This window comes from Stegastes partitus, unplaced genomic scaffold (genome assembly GCF_000690725.1).
Source record: "Stegastes partitus isolate 25-593 unplaced genomic scaffold, Stegastes_partitus-1.0.2 Scaffold151, whole genome shotgun sequence".
Lineage (NCBI taxonomy): Eukaryota > Metazoa > Chordata > Actinopteri > Pomacentridae > Stegastes > Stegastes partitus.
The window spans coordinates 217,678-233,936 of NW_007577882.1; the positions used below are offsets into that span (position 1 = coordinate 217,678).

The 16,259-nt window shown below is 40.8% G+C and overlaps 1 protein-coding gene across 3 annotated transcripts in view; it reads right to left on the reverse strand.

Annotated features, from left to right (window-relative positions):
* The window catches only part of asic1b (acid-sensing (proton-gated) ion channel 1b), a 169,670-nt gene that overhangs the window by 54,771 nt on the left and 98,640 nt on the right, over positions 1-16,259 (reverse strand). The gene's annotated exons all lie outside the window — the stretch shown is intronic.

Sequence of the window (16,259 nt, forward strand, 5' to 3'; positions counted from 1 at the left end):
AGCTCAGAAGCAGAACCAAACACCCTGCTACCTGCCACTCAAATCCACTTGGAGTTGAACTGAGACGCCTTGCTCGGGTTTGTCCTTGTGTCTTGGGGGCAGATCCAACCCTTAGAGCAATTTCGAAAGGGAGAAGAAGAAGAAGAAGAGGAAGATAAGGAGCAGGAGGAGGGGAGGATGAGAAGGAGGGGAAAGAATGTGAGGCCATGAGGAGTGTAGGACACAGAATACTCCCGCAGGGCCCAGCTACAGGTCACCACGCTGGGGCAGAATTTCACCGTTTACAGGAAAAAAAAAAGAAAAAAAAAAAGAGGCTTTGACGCAGTGGGAGAGAGAAAACGCTCAAGCCAATGTACAGTTGCGAAAGCACTAAATAAGCTGGGAAATTTCTGCTGATTTCACCATTCGGACTGACCTCACTCCACCCCCGAAAATAAAATGATCTCAGCATAGTTGTGTAATCAAATGCAAATAATACTAAGGTGTTACTGCAATGACTAAAACTGAGCAAAGACTCACAGACTGGATTAGATAACGCAGTCTTACACACACAGATTTCAGTGTATTTGATTGAGTTTATAACAAAGAGACACCAAAGACCACAAGACCAAATAAGATCCTTTAGGATGATTCAAAGTGAGGAAGCACTGAGTCCATGTATGATGCCCGGTCAAGACATTAGCGATAGCAACGCAAACAACAGGAAGAAGAGTCAAGCAATTTAATTAAAACTTCCATTTGCTCATTGTTATTTCAATCGAATAGCATATTTCTACCAACACATCTTTCTCAAATTACAAACCCCCACATAGCTGCGAGCAGTTCTGTGGAAAGCAGATTAGCTGAAAGAAAATATGTACAAGTAGTGGAGAAAAGAGAAGCATCATCTTAAATGGATCCTCTCATTATCGAATATGGAGATAAATGCAGATTCCCAGAGGTGGTGTAAGTTGTGATATGAAAAGGAAATGTATGAGACCGATCCATCCGCATTGATCCACCTCCATTAGACAGCCAAGATTATTTTCAGAAACATGATGGTGCCAGAAAATGAAACTTTAGACGCGTTTAGGGGGATGACAGCACCCTCTACAATAGAAACCTGCGGCTAATGATACCACAGGATACCTCAGCTGCATTAAAACCCGTTAAACCAATGAATAACACATTACGCAAACCGATCCATTGTTTTAAGCTTTAAAACCATAACTACCTGCCAGGGGAAACGCTAGTATCAAGTGAGAGGGCGAGAAAGGCGGTAGACTTGGTCAATATGTGTTTAGCTGTAAAGATAAGTCTATCACAGGAAAAAAAAAAACAACAACAACAGCAAAAAAAAAACTGCTGATGATAAGAGAGCAAACAAAAGAGTTGTGGCTTGGCTTTAATCATGCTTTATCTTGGTGCTCGGTTAACAGCAGAGGCTGACGGCCTGTGGTTCTTGAATATGTATTAGTGATCACTAGATAGCCTCCGGCATCCAGCCTGACCTAACAAGAAGGTCACGGAGCTCCCTCAGCTGCAGTCCCCAGGCCTTCAGAGATGTACGGCTGCATGAATATTCACACATGCTAACATCTTGGATGATTTGGCACAAGATGCTAAGTCGTGAAAATGCTGTGGAGAAAATTAAACTGTGCAAAGCAGTGCAGTGACCCCGTGAATAAAAGGGCTTGATTAGGTCCATGTCCTTTATGCTAAAATATCTTAATTACGATGTCATTGCAGATATATTGATGCACATAGGGCTGCAATAAATCTGCATTTGTTTTGGCACCTGTGTTCTTTTCAAAACAAGATAAATCCAAAACATTATTGTCTTGCTCCATTCCTCCCATTTGTCACTGCTTTTATGTGCTGTTATCCCTCGCCTGTTACTCTTTGCTTTAAATCACACTCACTCTTCCTTAACGTTGATGTATACATCCACTAGGGGGCAACAGCAGCACATCTGATCATATAGCCTTTCCTCAGGGCTAAAAATGCCAGGACAAAGAATCAAAGGACTCCATGGGCAACATTTTAGTAAAGTAAAGATACCAACTGCGAAGACAAAAGTGCTTTCTATTTGTCTTTTCTATTTTGCACTACCTGCTTTATATAAATACCATCCCACGGGCCGAGGAGTATCACATGGTGTCTTTCTTATTGGACTTTAACAAAAAGAGTTTCCACCAAAATTAAAGTCGATGGAGCAGCTGAGCTGCAGAGCTGATGGACTGGAGAAAAAACTAGAAAGCTTTAAATTACAAACAATGAAACAGCTATTGATTTTTGGACTCACAAAAGATAGCTGTAGGTTTTTAAATCAACAGCAAATTGTCGACACCTTTTGAACCAGAAACATGACGTCACTCCAGATGAATGAAATAGTTGCAGCGCTCACATCTTAGTAAAATCATTGTGGGTGCTCAAATCGCTGACCAATAAGGGATGCCCCAGTGAAAACCTTAGTGGCTACTTTACTGAATACTGTTCTCCAAATTCCTTTCACACTTGCTGACATCTATCGAACTTTCTAAAAAAAAAATACTCAAAATAAAAAGAATCATGTCGAAAAGCCTTTATATCGAGGTCTCATGTTGCCACAGATGAACCCTGAACTCACAGAGGAAACAGGGAGCACAGAAAAATAAATAAACATTTTCATACATTTTTGCATCAGGTCAAAAGGTGGCAGTGTTGTGATGTGGGTGTCCACGGTCACAGCTCTACCCCTTGGGCTGGGATTTCAACAAGGCCACGCATTTCGCCATGGTCAGAGTGAGAAGAGCGCAGGGCAGATGAGAGGAGAGGTTTAACGCTCCCTTTCAAGTCCCTCTCACCAGCTCCGCTTACAGCTAGGATCGACCTGGCGTTGCCATGGATACATCCTGGCCGTCAGCAAGTGAGGATGCACAAAGCCCATTACTCAGAACATGCATACAGTCACACATGTACACACACGGACACACACAAACAGACACACAAACACCCAGAAACAGAAAGAAAAAAAGGAAAATATGAAAGTATCGTTGCTGTTTTCTTCTTCCTTCAGACACGCAAAGATCGAATGGGCGCTTAATGCCCTCAGATAATTTATGCACACCACATAAATCTGACTTGAGTCAGGATTCGAAGTGAAGACTGAAGGAGAGTCAAGATGCCAAAATAAAGATATCAAAAAAAAAGAGCTGACACACCGAGGCAATGATATTACTTGCTCAGAGGCAGCATTCAATCAATAGTCTAGCATTCATATTCTTAGGTTATTGTGGGATTCAATGGATTCGGCAAGAAAAACAAAGAGCGAGCAAACAAGAAGCGAGCTGGTCCATTCCCTGAAGATGTTGAATGAGGCACAGGGCACAGGCAATGATGCTGTTCTCCACCACACAATATTCTATCCTCACCTTTCTACAGAGGCCATCGCTATCTGAAACACCGACTGTTAGACGCTGTAGCTCCCCTGCTGAGAGGAAACAATATGTGAGAGAACAATGACCTATTTTTTTTAAGTGAGTTGTTTTGGCCAAGCAACACATTTATCATTTAAAGAAGTGCAGAGGTGACAAAACTCCATGACGAGTTACGGCTGATGATAAGAAAGCCAGCTCTGTTATAACTAGATGGAGTTTGTCTGATAATAGGAGACAGTATGGCTGAGTCATGTTTTTAAAAAGGGTTTTGACACGTCAGTCTCAATAGACCAGCACCTCGTGCTGGTAGTCAAGCATGTGGCTAGGACACCTGTAATGGAAGAACACTTGGACTGAGATTGAAAAAAAAAAAAAAAAAAAAAGAAGAAAAACAAAGTCATAAAAAATAACTGTGCTTTGTGTATTATCTCAAAGAAAGAACAACTTAAGCATCCATCCATCCATTATCTATACACCGCTTGATCCTCATTAGGGTCGCGGGGGGGCTGGAGCCTATCCCAGCCGACTCAGGGTGAAGGCAGGGGACACCCTGGACAGGTCACCAGTCTATCACAGGGCTACACTTAGAGACAGACAACCAAGCACACTCACAGTCACATCTACGGACAATTTAGAATCACCAATTAACCTCAACATGTTTTTGGACCTTGTGGGAGGAAGCCGGAGAACCCGGAGAGAACCCACACTGCACGGGGAGAACATGCAAACTCCACGCAGAAAGATTCCGGTGCCCCCACCGGGACGCGAACCGGCAACCACCTTGCTGCGAGGCAACAGTGCTACCAACTGCGCCACCTTGCAGCCCCAACTTAAGCATGTAAAATAATTTCAACAGTGGGGAGCGTGACAAGTTTAAGTGAGACTAGCATCAAATGGCACTTTTGATTGAGCGACTAATGTATGAACCAGAAGCCCATTTGTGTAAATGGTGTTAATTCTTACACCTATTTCCAATAAACTTTTTCCAAACTAATAGTCAATCTATGGTACACTAATTGCAAAAAAAAAAATACAGCATGAACATTCTTCGTGTTTTATGTTGGCTCTGCCACAACTTGCCACATGAGCTGTGTTTCCATATAATTATCAAGTGAACTGAAACAAATTTCTGATATGTCACAAAAAAAGAAAGAGAAGAAAATGCAAATTAGCCTTGTTTCCATTACCTGCTTTGGAGCAAATAAACAAAGCGGTGTAACGTTGACAGACATTTGTGGTATACGTTAGATTGGTAAAATAGACATAACTGAAGAAGCAGGAAATAACTTGGGCTGCATTATGAATTGCACACTTTTTTAAATTTTCATTTTTTCTTTAAGTACGTACTAGAGTTCCCTCATAAAGTACTGTTCCATGCAGTACGCATAGACAGACTACTTTGTCTTAATAATGTGCCTTCAACTTTGACTGTTGCAATCTGTAGTGTGAAATGGCCCGTCATCTGTTTGCGTGCACTCAGTAACTCAAGTGTAGTTACACTCGCATAAGACATTGTTAGAATGGCCAGAAAAGCATACTGTCTTTCATAATTAAAAATGTGACCGTATGTAGTAGGACATCTTGGTATTTTTGGCATACTACTATTGGCATATTATGTATTAGGACATTCTACATCTTCTGCTGCCATACTACATAGTATGGTAGTAGGATGCTGAAACGCAGCCCCAGTTCTTTGCCAACCACCAAAAAACTCTGAGGAAGAAGAAAAAACAAAGCTTCTACCAGAGAAAAATGAAGAGAAGTCTCCAGGAATTGTATTCAGTTGGGAAAGTAATTTTTTAAATTGTAATTATTCTTTCATTTAAGCTGGTCTTGGACATGTTTCGTGCTGTTCAGAGGCGAAGACAACAAAAGAAGTGGAAGCAGCCAGTCAGCCAAGTGATTGAAATGTTCACTATATCAGATCTTATGTAAAAAAGGTGTTTCCATCACTCATGGAACGTGTTCACGCTTTTTCGAAAGAGTCAAAAAACACCTCAAGCGAATGTATAAAGTATTTTATGAATTTTGCTGTTTCCATTCATTTTTTCTAACGCACCACCTCAAGAAAGTGCATAAAAAGTTTGTTACAGAAATACAGCTGTAGTAATTTCCAGCTTCAGATTTTCGACACTGTGAATGGCAACTCAAAACCTGAAGTTGTGGTACAGATATCACAAGTGAAATGAAAGTCAAAATGAAGACACTTCAGAGCACAAACTCCTAACTTCCCTGTGTACTCAACAGACGTATTCAAACCTGACCTTGTCTTATAGCAAATTGTGAGACAATCTAGATACACTAAGGAGCCTCATGTTCGTGAGAGTTGGGCAGTAAGCTTTCATCAGAGAACTAGTGGGGAGCTGCTGCTTTTCTATCTACTGTGTGACTTGGTTGTGTATTCAGCATGCAGTCTTCTGTAGCTCACAGAGACATTAGTATTTGAAAGTTGTTTTTGTGTCAGGAAAGTATATATGAATACCAGACTTTTATTGACGCAGAACACCTCCACACTGATCTATATCACAACAATTGACATGCATGACAGGTTTCTGAATGTCGATTTGCAAAGGCTCATGCTTTGTAAAAAATTCATCTGAAACCAGACAGTTGCTTGTACATCTCCACTTCAACAATGAACCACGTTCATGTAGCGCCCGATGTTGGTGTCTTCACCAGCATATCACTGTCCCATTCCCTCAAACACTTATTCCCTTTAGTGACTTGAAGCTTGAAAACAAGACGACACAATAACCTCAAACCTCTTTTCTTAGAGGTGGTAGGACAAAGAAATATGCCAATAGTCTGTATATAATATGTAACACAGTCACTAATATTAAGTTGCTTGACAATAAATAGAGACATTTATTCATAAATGCATGTGTATTTTACATTAAAAACTTGAGGCACAAAAACAGACAAAAAAAAGAAAAACGCTATATGTGAGATGGAAACCTTGGGCACACATACACTGGCTAGAATAGCAGCAGATGTTTCCCAAAAGCAGCGACAGAGCTGGAACACAATGCAGCTGGATGCTGTATACATTGGCTGTAACAGCACAGAGCAGATCTCGCTTTCGACACAGTGGCAACAGTGACAAGAAAAGCCTTCAAAGAAAGCTCTCTTTCATGATGCGAGTGTTACTTTATTCACCTCGTCTCTGCGGCACCTTGCCTTGGACACTAACAATGAAGCAATGTGGTCAACGCAGGAATAAAAAATTTTAAAAAGAGGTTGCTGCTCAGTGGACAGTCTAAAGTGGGACTTCATTGTGATGCAGGCTGATGTCAAAGAAACTGGCAAATATTTGTTCATACGAGAGCGAGCTGCAGGAGGCGGGCGAGTACGCTGCATCTCAAGCGGTGTTGATATTTATGTCATGCTTGAAATTCACACTATGTACTGGTGGGTTTCTAATGATGATATGCAGCTGGCAGCAGTCAGGCTGCTGAGTGCTTTTAGTGCAAAAAAGACAAGACCAGACTGAAACAGACATCAAGAGGGGGAGCAATGTTGTTAAGGTCAGTGCAATTAGCACTGCATTCAAGTTGTAGATGGATTCCAGATGGGATTTTAGCAGATGTAGACAGTTTGAATCAATGGAGACATCATATGTCTGCTTTTGAAATCAGTGGAATCCATGGAAACACTAGCCGGTTCCGATCAGAGTCAAGAGCATGAGAGCCTCTTCTTCAGTCGTGCTCTGATTGACACGTCAAATGTGAACACAGCTGGGTCAAAGGGCAATGATAGCCACTCTTTCATTGGCTGTTTCCTGTTGCATTACACAGTGCGGCCCGCTCTCCCTCTGAATGTGATTATCACTTAGACTAACCCATTACCTCCACAGTGAGGTCCCTTCTGTCTCCTGTCATTCCATTTTCACCTCTTCTGAGTCAGCCTTTACTTGGTCTATCTCTATTTGATTCGCACTCACTTTATCGCTTACAATTTCTCTCCTCTCGGTACCTTTCCCTCTCTGCGTCCCTGCATTACTAAGATGAGTACCAGCGGGGCAGCAGGCTACCTTTTAACACAAGAGCCGAGAGGGACACGGTTATCAAGCAGGATGGTTTAAATATGTCACTTGGTGACATTTTCATAAAGCCAATTCATCAGGGCAGGCCCAGAGTCACACAGCTCGGGGATCTCAACACTAATATCAGTGATTTCTGAGTCTGCTTTAAGGTCCTCCATCTGCGTCATTTCATGCATGCTGTGCATGTTCAGCAAACTCTCTCGATATGTGAGCAATTATTCAGTCTAAACCCTTTAAATAGACAATAAGGCTTTTTTTTTTTTTTAACTGTCATCTTGTGTAATTATATTACAATATATAAACATGCTGAGGCTGTGTTTTGAAAGTCCAGGGTCTTCTCTCTGGCTCAGACTACATGTCTTTGTCTGTCTCATCATTATTTCTGTCTGACACGGATGCAAATAACTTACAGAAATTACGTGACAATCGTGGCATTTGCTGTATAGCTCCTTTTGCCAGCTATAGTGTATTACTTTTTTCAAAGTATGTCAAAATTGTGTTATATATTCTTCTAGAAACTGTGGTGTCACTGAATCATTTTTTATTATGGCTGCTGAACAAATGCTATTAATTTTGCACTGCTCTAAAATAAGACTTGAGTGGCTTAAAACTCAGCATGGGTTTTGACTCAAATTTCCTTCTAGTTACGCAGCATGAGCACTATTGGTTTTTCTCAGATTTTAAGGACGTGTTACCGACTGAAACTCTAAAAAAAATAACAAGGAGTTAACAGACTTGGTATGTTTTTCCTCAAAATTTAAATTCAGTGAAGTTTCATCGAGTATTTTTTTTTGTGGGGGTGGGGAATCACTAAATTATGGAAAGCTACGGGCCTAACTTGTTACAGCCAGATTTACACTGGGACTACACTGTGTTTCGATCTGAACAAGATCATACATCACAGAACATGTGCACGATTAATCACAGCTGTGTAAAACCAAAACAAAAAGTGACACAGATGACAGTTGGCTGCATTAACGGTCTTGACTCATGACATTTCTCTAAACTGTGATGACAACAGGCACATCTGCTGTTACAAGACTGTCATGACTCAACTGGCGTGCCCCGCTATCTCATACTGAATTTAAGGGACAGACTGAAAAAGACTGTTGTTGTTACCTGGCAAGGCATCACCTCAGGATGTAATAGGTGAAGCCATCGGGGTTAGCTAAACAGTGAAGGGATTTTACTTCAGTCTATCACTACCTGACAGCAAGCTCATGCTATTAGCAGCTTTCTGCAGATATCAAGCAAACAGTGGGGGCAGATGACTTGGTATGCACATTTTTTTTTTTTTTGGCATTTTCAGCAGTAAAACTGATTAATAAACTGTTTAGCTGAAGCATCTGGAGGGGACAGTCCATATGTGCTTTTTTGATATGCTTAATAGTGATTACGCTGTAGGTTGTGCAGGTTATTATTCTTTTTCAGTTGACATTCAAATGAAGAATTACAAAAAAAAAAAAAAAAAAACGATGATTAAACAGTAAAATTAACCTCACAAAACTTACACTTCAAATTGCAATTTCCACCAAATCTTTACATTGCTTCATTTCTTTTCTTTTCTTTATTTTTTCATGGGGCTTTATTGCTACTGCTAATGCAGTTGTTAACCATCACCATGTCCCAACAGCACTGACAAAGGTTCTCAGCCTCACCCGGAAACAAGGGGCCTAACTCCTATTTTGAGGCATAACTGTAAACTGTAAAGGCCCTGTATCACTGTCCACAAAAACTCAAATGTTTCAAGTAATCAAAGAAAAAAAAGGGAGAAAAACTTGAGCTGTTGTGCTGTTGCACGAAGACAATGTGTCTGTCCACACAGTACAATTGGTAGAAGCAGCCAAATGTAGCTTTGAACTATTGCCCCATGACCCTTAATCACCTGACCTGCCTGACTTATTTCTCCCAAACTGAAATTGTGTTGAGAAGTATCTGGAGGCTCAAGATGTGACCGTCTGTGTTGAAGGGATAGTAAAACTCGAACATCGGTGGATCAAGTGCATTGAAGTTAAAGGGAGCTATTTTTTAAAAAATAATGCGAGAACATGTTTTTTTCCTGTTTTCTGGTGAGGCCGAGAATTTTTGAAACACCCTCGTTGTCTAATCTCGTATGAAACTCACATCACTTGTTTTACCTGAGGCCAGAGTGAAAACAAGGTGAGATACTGCGGGACACATCAGAGTTGTGTACAAACACATCAATGTTCCTGTCGGAAGCTGGTGTCACTCATACAGTCATGTGATGAAACACATGCCCACACGTGTGACAGCTACCCCTCGACCACAAAATGCACGGGACCCTTTCGAACAGCAAACAAACATTTTTCTCTTGTCCTGCCGCCATTCCTAGATAGACGATGGAATGGCAGCTGAGGCCAAATTCACCTGTCTCGTCACGGCCAATCACACATGAATGTCTGAGCACAAGCACCTGGTGCATCTCTGTTCTCATTTCAGTATTCAGCTGTGCTACCTCCAAGCAACCCTCAGGAGAACAGGGGCGAGGGGAGGGAGACAAGTAAAGAAAGAAGACAGTGGGAAGGATGGAGGAGGAGGGGGGGTGAAGACGGGGCGGTTAAAAAAGCCTAGAGGGAGCGAAAACAGTAAGAGAGAAGGAGGGTGGGAGCGAGATGCCTGAGCTTGTATCTATTTGTCATGTCAGATAATATGACAAGTGCTCCAAGTGGGAGTTTATAACTAGATTATTGAGAGTACCTCGATTTATTTGCAAGACGAAGAGAGCCAACACTCATGGGAGCCTGACACACTCGTCACTGTTTAAAACAAGATTGGATTTTGTTCATTTGCTAACCGGATTATATTGCATCTTCTAGTAAAACTAAAAATTTGTCAGGGACGTGGAGAGTTTGTCTAATTGGGAAAGCATCAGCCACAGTTGTTGATCTCTCCAATTCCACTAAGAGGTTGTTAAGCAACCTAGGTCCTTAAGGCTCCTATAATGGATGCTCTCACTCCCCCAGCTATCTATCTATCCATCCATCCATCCATCCATCCATCCAGCCATCCATCTATCGCTATGGTCACTAATCAGTCAGCTACATTACAGGATTTGCTATGCCTAATACATGCTGCCAGGTATGAAATTCGCATCACTCGCTTAGGGCAAATCAATTTCCATCTCACAGTGGAGCATGTGGGTGGAAAGTTTAAGTCACATTTCAGTCAGCAAAACCTCTGTGTCCTATAAGTTTAAAATGAGGCTGTCCCTGTGTGACTGTTTGCTCCTTTAAATGCAACCACCGGGCCTGACGAGGACAGAAAACAGCACTGTAAAAAAGAAATGTGGTTGCAAAATGACAAGGGAGCGATTTTTGCTTTTTTTTACATTCACATTCAGTGTGAACATAAAAAAGAAATGGCAGGAAATCCAAGGTAACTGACCAAGGAAAAAGAAAAAAAGGAAAAGACAGGAGTTCTGCTTTGACTTATGAATCATAATGAAATGAGTCATTGCAATGGTCCGTTCTCACAATGACTTTGCTCTGTTGTCACGGTATCTGTTATAAAGAGAAAAATGAGTCATATTGTCATTATGTGCACCTGTCCTTCACTCTTCAAAATGATAATGACACAATCTGAGAGCTTGCTTTCGCTACAGAGTCATATCCAAATGGTGATCAAACTTTTCCTTTATGAAGTTCCTGGGTATGTCTTGAGAATTAATGTAATGTTTAATACTTTACATTTACCTCCTCAGCCTCTAATGACTTGTAGATGGTGAAAAGATTAGAGAGCCATCAACTAGGGAAGATTAGGATCCGGACAGGCCCTGACAGGGGCTCACTATATGAGATTTACCATTTCCTCATCCCAAATAAGAGCCCAGCTGCTGATTAGAAGGGGGCAAAATCAATACGCCCTCCTCGTTCCCATGCTCGGTTAGAGCACGAGGCACTAAAAGAGGGTCAATGATTTAGCGCATCGCTTGCTGAAGGAAATTAATAAACATGAGAGTGCAGGGTTGTGCTATGGCATGTATGGCGTTTACATCAGAGAGGTGAGAGTGATGGGGAAGGTTAATTCAGCCAGCTAAGATAACTAACACAGAGAGATGGAAGGTCACTTCTATTTCGCCAAGGCAGAGCAATCTCTCTCTTCTCTTTTAGTTTTGTTCTCTTGCCATCTCACTCTGTGCCTTTCCTGAGGGATATTTGTAAATATTATCATTAACTTGGGTGTTTCTTTCTTTTTTTTTTGTCTTTTTTTTTTTTGCTGCATTTTCTCATCAAGTGCTTGGCTTGTGTATCCAAACATGCAACTTTCCATTTCACAATTCTGGGTTCTACTATCTTGCAGCCACTTGAGGCACATATGAAAAAAAAAAAAAAGAAGAAAGAAAGAATAAGTTGGGATTAACACAGAAGGTAGAGAACACAATAAAATCTATGTATTAGAAATAGCAATACTTGCGGAGTAAACCCACATGGCGTCTACATCAACAAGAGGCAGTCATTAAACTATGTCCTGAGGAGGTGCAGTGACAGCTTCAAGTAGTTTGGTATTATACCAACATGCCCAATTTACGAGCCAGATGATATTTGCACCAGAGGCTGAGAAATTCCTCAGTGAAAACACAGCTTAGGGAAGAAAAGCATCTTCTGTTATCTGACTGATAAGGACAGCGCTACTTGCGACTTCGTTATTATTTTTTTTTTCTTTTTCTAGTCTTTCTTCCGCCTCTGGAGTAAGCTCCTTATGCAGCATGTTTTTCTCCCACTGAATAAGGGATCTGAGAGTCTAAAATTGGTCATATGTTTACACTTTATTTCACTGATTTTACTGATTCAGGGCTTACACAAATTTTCATTTACCCGACCAAACTCTGCATTAATGAAAGTGTTTTCTTTTAAGTGTTTTTCCACACTGTATTACTTGCGTAAGGAAACGAACTGATTGCACTCGTCCAAACTTTAAGACACTTCACTTAAGGGATATAAATCCTGCCTATAACGGATGGTGCCTCAGTCGTCTTTGATAAATATGCTGCAGGCAGCTACCTGGCTGATATAAATTCAAAGAGAAAAAAGGACATACTGTACAGTGAGTCTCGGTTCATTAGGGCTCTGTGCTGAGAAAGCTGGATATTATAGAGAGAAGCTAGCTGCAGCCGGCTGAAATATAAAGTCAAAATGAAAACCCTAGCATGTTTTCCATCAGGCGGCGTAAAGCTGGTGCTAACCACCAACTTTCAAGTGAATGACTCTGGGAAGCTACTTTGATGTAGTTGACAAGGAGCCAGTAATGAGGAGGTTGACTTTGCTCTCACTGGAGCCCCCCCACCACCACCTCCCCAAACCTCCTCTCTTTGAGTTGAATGATTGCGAGTCCGTATGCTGATAATGCGCGGCTGTGCATTTGTGGATACTGAGCGACTCCCCTGCCAAACACCAATGGCCGCTGTTTGAATTTGAGAGTGGCATTAGCCTCCTGCTAATGACTGAATCCCTTCACCAGCTGGGAGAATCTGTGCAGCGAAAGCACATAAGCCATCATCTTTGCCAATACATATCATTCACCACTGTAGCGCACTTAACCCTACTCTTGACCCTCACACATGCTGCTGTGGTGGACAGAAAAGCATTTCTTTCATGTCTGAACATATGATTTTGACAGTGAATAAACTGAAAGATCAAGACAATTACCATAAACAAATATCTACATTATCAACTACTCTGAAGATCGTGTTCGTGACTAATCTACAAATTTAGTTTGTGTGGTTTGTAAATGCCTGAATTACCTATTACAATTCCCCATCATCTATCTTCATATGACTTGATTTGTCTGAGTAACAAAAACCACACCGATGACGACACATAAGCGAGAGAAAGAGTAAACTCTCCCAAGTGAGAGGTTTAAATTCGGAAGTGGCTGGCATTTTACTTTCACACTCCTGCTGAATGGGTCTGATTTGTTGTTGCTTTATATTTTGAAGTTTCCTGAAGTAAAAAAAAACAAAAAAAATGGAGATATTGGATGTTTCACCGTTTTGGCACCCGTGACAGCTTGACTGAGTCAGCTTTTGAAAACAATGAGACACAGAAATGTGAAAAAGGGGTAAAACAGCACACTTGATTTAGGTTAAGACGCCTCAATTCAAAACTAGAAGAAAAAAAAAACACGCACTGTAACTGAAAGGTGTTTGAAACAAGTGGGAGAAGCACAAAGGGTAAGGAAGCAGATTGCCGTGTTTTTGATACAGCTGCTTTCTGCTTAGTTTTTTTTTTGACTTTGCTGTCAGTTTGTATGGTATCAGATATGGGTCGCATCCAGGAATAGACACATCAGTCATCCAAAAACAACAACAACAACAACAAAAAAACAAGAAAAAAAACCCCAAAACATGAGTATTAACTACAGTGTGAATACAGCTTTAGCAAGACAACATTATGCTGTCAGCTTGCACTGCAATCGTGGTAGAAAATATTCTAAGTAATGTTCATCAACAGCCGCTTAAAAATACTCACCAGCTGAAAAGGACAATTTATCATTAATGGGAGCAAATTGTGCTCCTATTCTTAGATTAAAAGGATGTGAAGTCGTTTTGTTAGCAGAGATAAAATGCAACAACAGACCCCTCAAAAGCAAAACTTCTTCTTTCTTTTTTTTCCCCTGTCTAAAAGTGGTGCCGTGAGAAGAAGTGAGAGACTGTGATTAAACAGAAACACAGTAATTGATATTCCTCGCAGGACCCCGAGGCTCTGCCAAAAGAGAGATGGGGGAAGACGGAGAAGAGGGGAAAAACGGAAATGTATTACTCAACGTCAGTAATGACCATAAACATATAAATCACAGGGAACTGAGGCTGTTAGTGGGAAAATGAATCAGGCACTGCTATGAGGGAGAAGGTTGAAGGGAGCGCGTGAGGGATGGAGGCAAGGATGGAGGAGCGTAAGGAGTGAGGAAATGGGGGGGAAGCTCGCAGGCTCAAATGACAAGCCACTGCAGGGTGCCCACTGGTGTTATATCACAGCTCACTTACAATTACTGACGTGCCAAGGCAGAGGATTTCTTTCAATAACCAGAGCTTAATATTTGATTTATTAAACCCTGATTGAATTATTCCTTACATGTGCCACTATACAACCGCATATCCTGTCTTTTCATTGACTGAAAATGGACACACCCAACGGATTCAACAGCAGTCAACCAGCTGAACAGTTTATCCACACTGATGTCAATGGAGCCAATCAGCTGACCAGCAGTGAATCGATCACGATTACCTGGCTTAAGAAAAACATCAATGCCATTAATGACCAGTGTGACTTTCTCTGGATTCACGTTAGAAAACAAGAACACATACATGCAGGGCGCTACTCCTACACAGCTCCTCTGGTGTTCAGCTAGCATTCACGTCTACAGCACATCTACAGCACACTGTTTGGATATACAGCTAATGATTATTTGTACAATCAACTTGACTCTTGAATATTTGTTAAGATTATTAAACATATAGTTTTGTGTAAACATAATGTCAGGAAACAGTTTAAATTGTCCCCTGCAGTCAACTTGATCGACAGAAATCTGTGATGGCCGTTTTTATGGACCAGCTAATCAGAATATCACAGAATTTTCCATTATAGCTCCCCACAGCTACATTTAAATTACTTGTTTTGTCCATGCAAGGGTGTTCAATGTACAATCAAGGACAATGGGAAGCAGAAAATCTTCACATTTTTACTCACAAGTTGAGACTCACCAAGGACTTGAAAAACACAGCAGTTAATCTTCCCTCTCTCCAAACCATAATCCTCATCAGCATGGCTGTGCCTTTCATTTTATTAGAAACGTCTAGATGGAATACTTAGTACACTATATTGAATTGGTATATCAGTGCAATGTTGATAATGATTATAACTTAAAATAATCATGTTCTGTTTACGCTCTTTACTATAGTTGATTTGGTAATGTCATAATCGTTGTATTATAGTCACAACTGTTATTATTTTTCCACCATCTACATGCCCACCAAACCCATTTTTAAGAAAAAAAATAAAATTATTTTGATAATAATTGTTAATAGTGTTACCTACATGTAGATTTCTCTCTACCTTCCTGTAACTATTTCCCCCTAAGTCTAATCATTTAACACATCTGCACACACATGCACTGACTAACATGTGTACTATGATCAGAAAGAGTAGCTATTGTGTTTTTACGTACTACAGATTCGATTAGATAGAACTTTATTGATCCCTTTGGTAGGGTACCTCAGGGAAATTGTTGATAACTTCTTTCAGCAACTTAAGCTTATGTGCCGATATTCTTGTCTGTTTTCTAGTTATTTTTTTCTTTTTTGACATCATGTCACGTCTCACGTGTGTCTTATCATTAAGCACTTTTCTTGCACTTTCAATGAACATCGACATCCAGCACTGTCTGAGGAGAGACCAACTCATGATATGTATGTTACGACGAGCAGCAGATATGTAGCTCAGAGAGGTGACACAATGATCTCTGGCATCTCAGAGGAGAGTAAACCCTTAGGGAGGAGCTTCCATGGACAAAAAAGACCAGCAGGATAGAAAAAAAACAAAAAAAACTTGTTTCCGGCTTGAATATCTTTTCTGGTGTCGACAGCTGATATGACGAGAAGCCAACAAAGTGATTTGGAAAGCAGCAAGTTTTTGCAGCAGTGCTGGAGGAGGCTTTCCAAATGAATAAGCTTAAATAGACAGCCATATCCAAAATACTGCAATGAGTATTGTAAATTAGGTGTGAATGTAGCATCACAAATGAGTTGAGTGCGTAATCAGCTCACAGGCTACCTTCAGTCATCCATTGTCTTTTCAGTCATA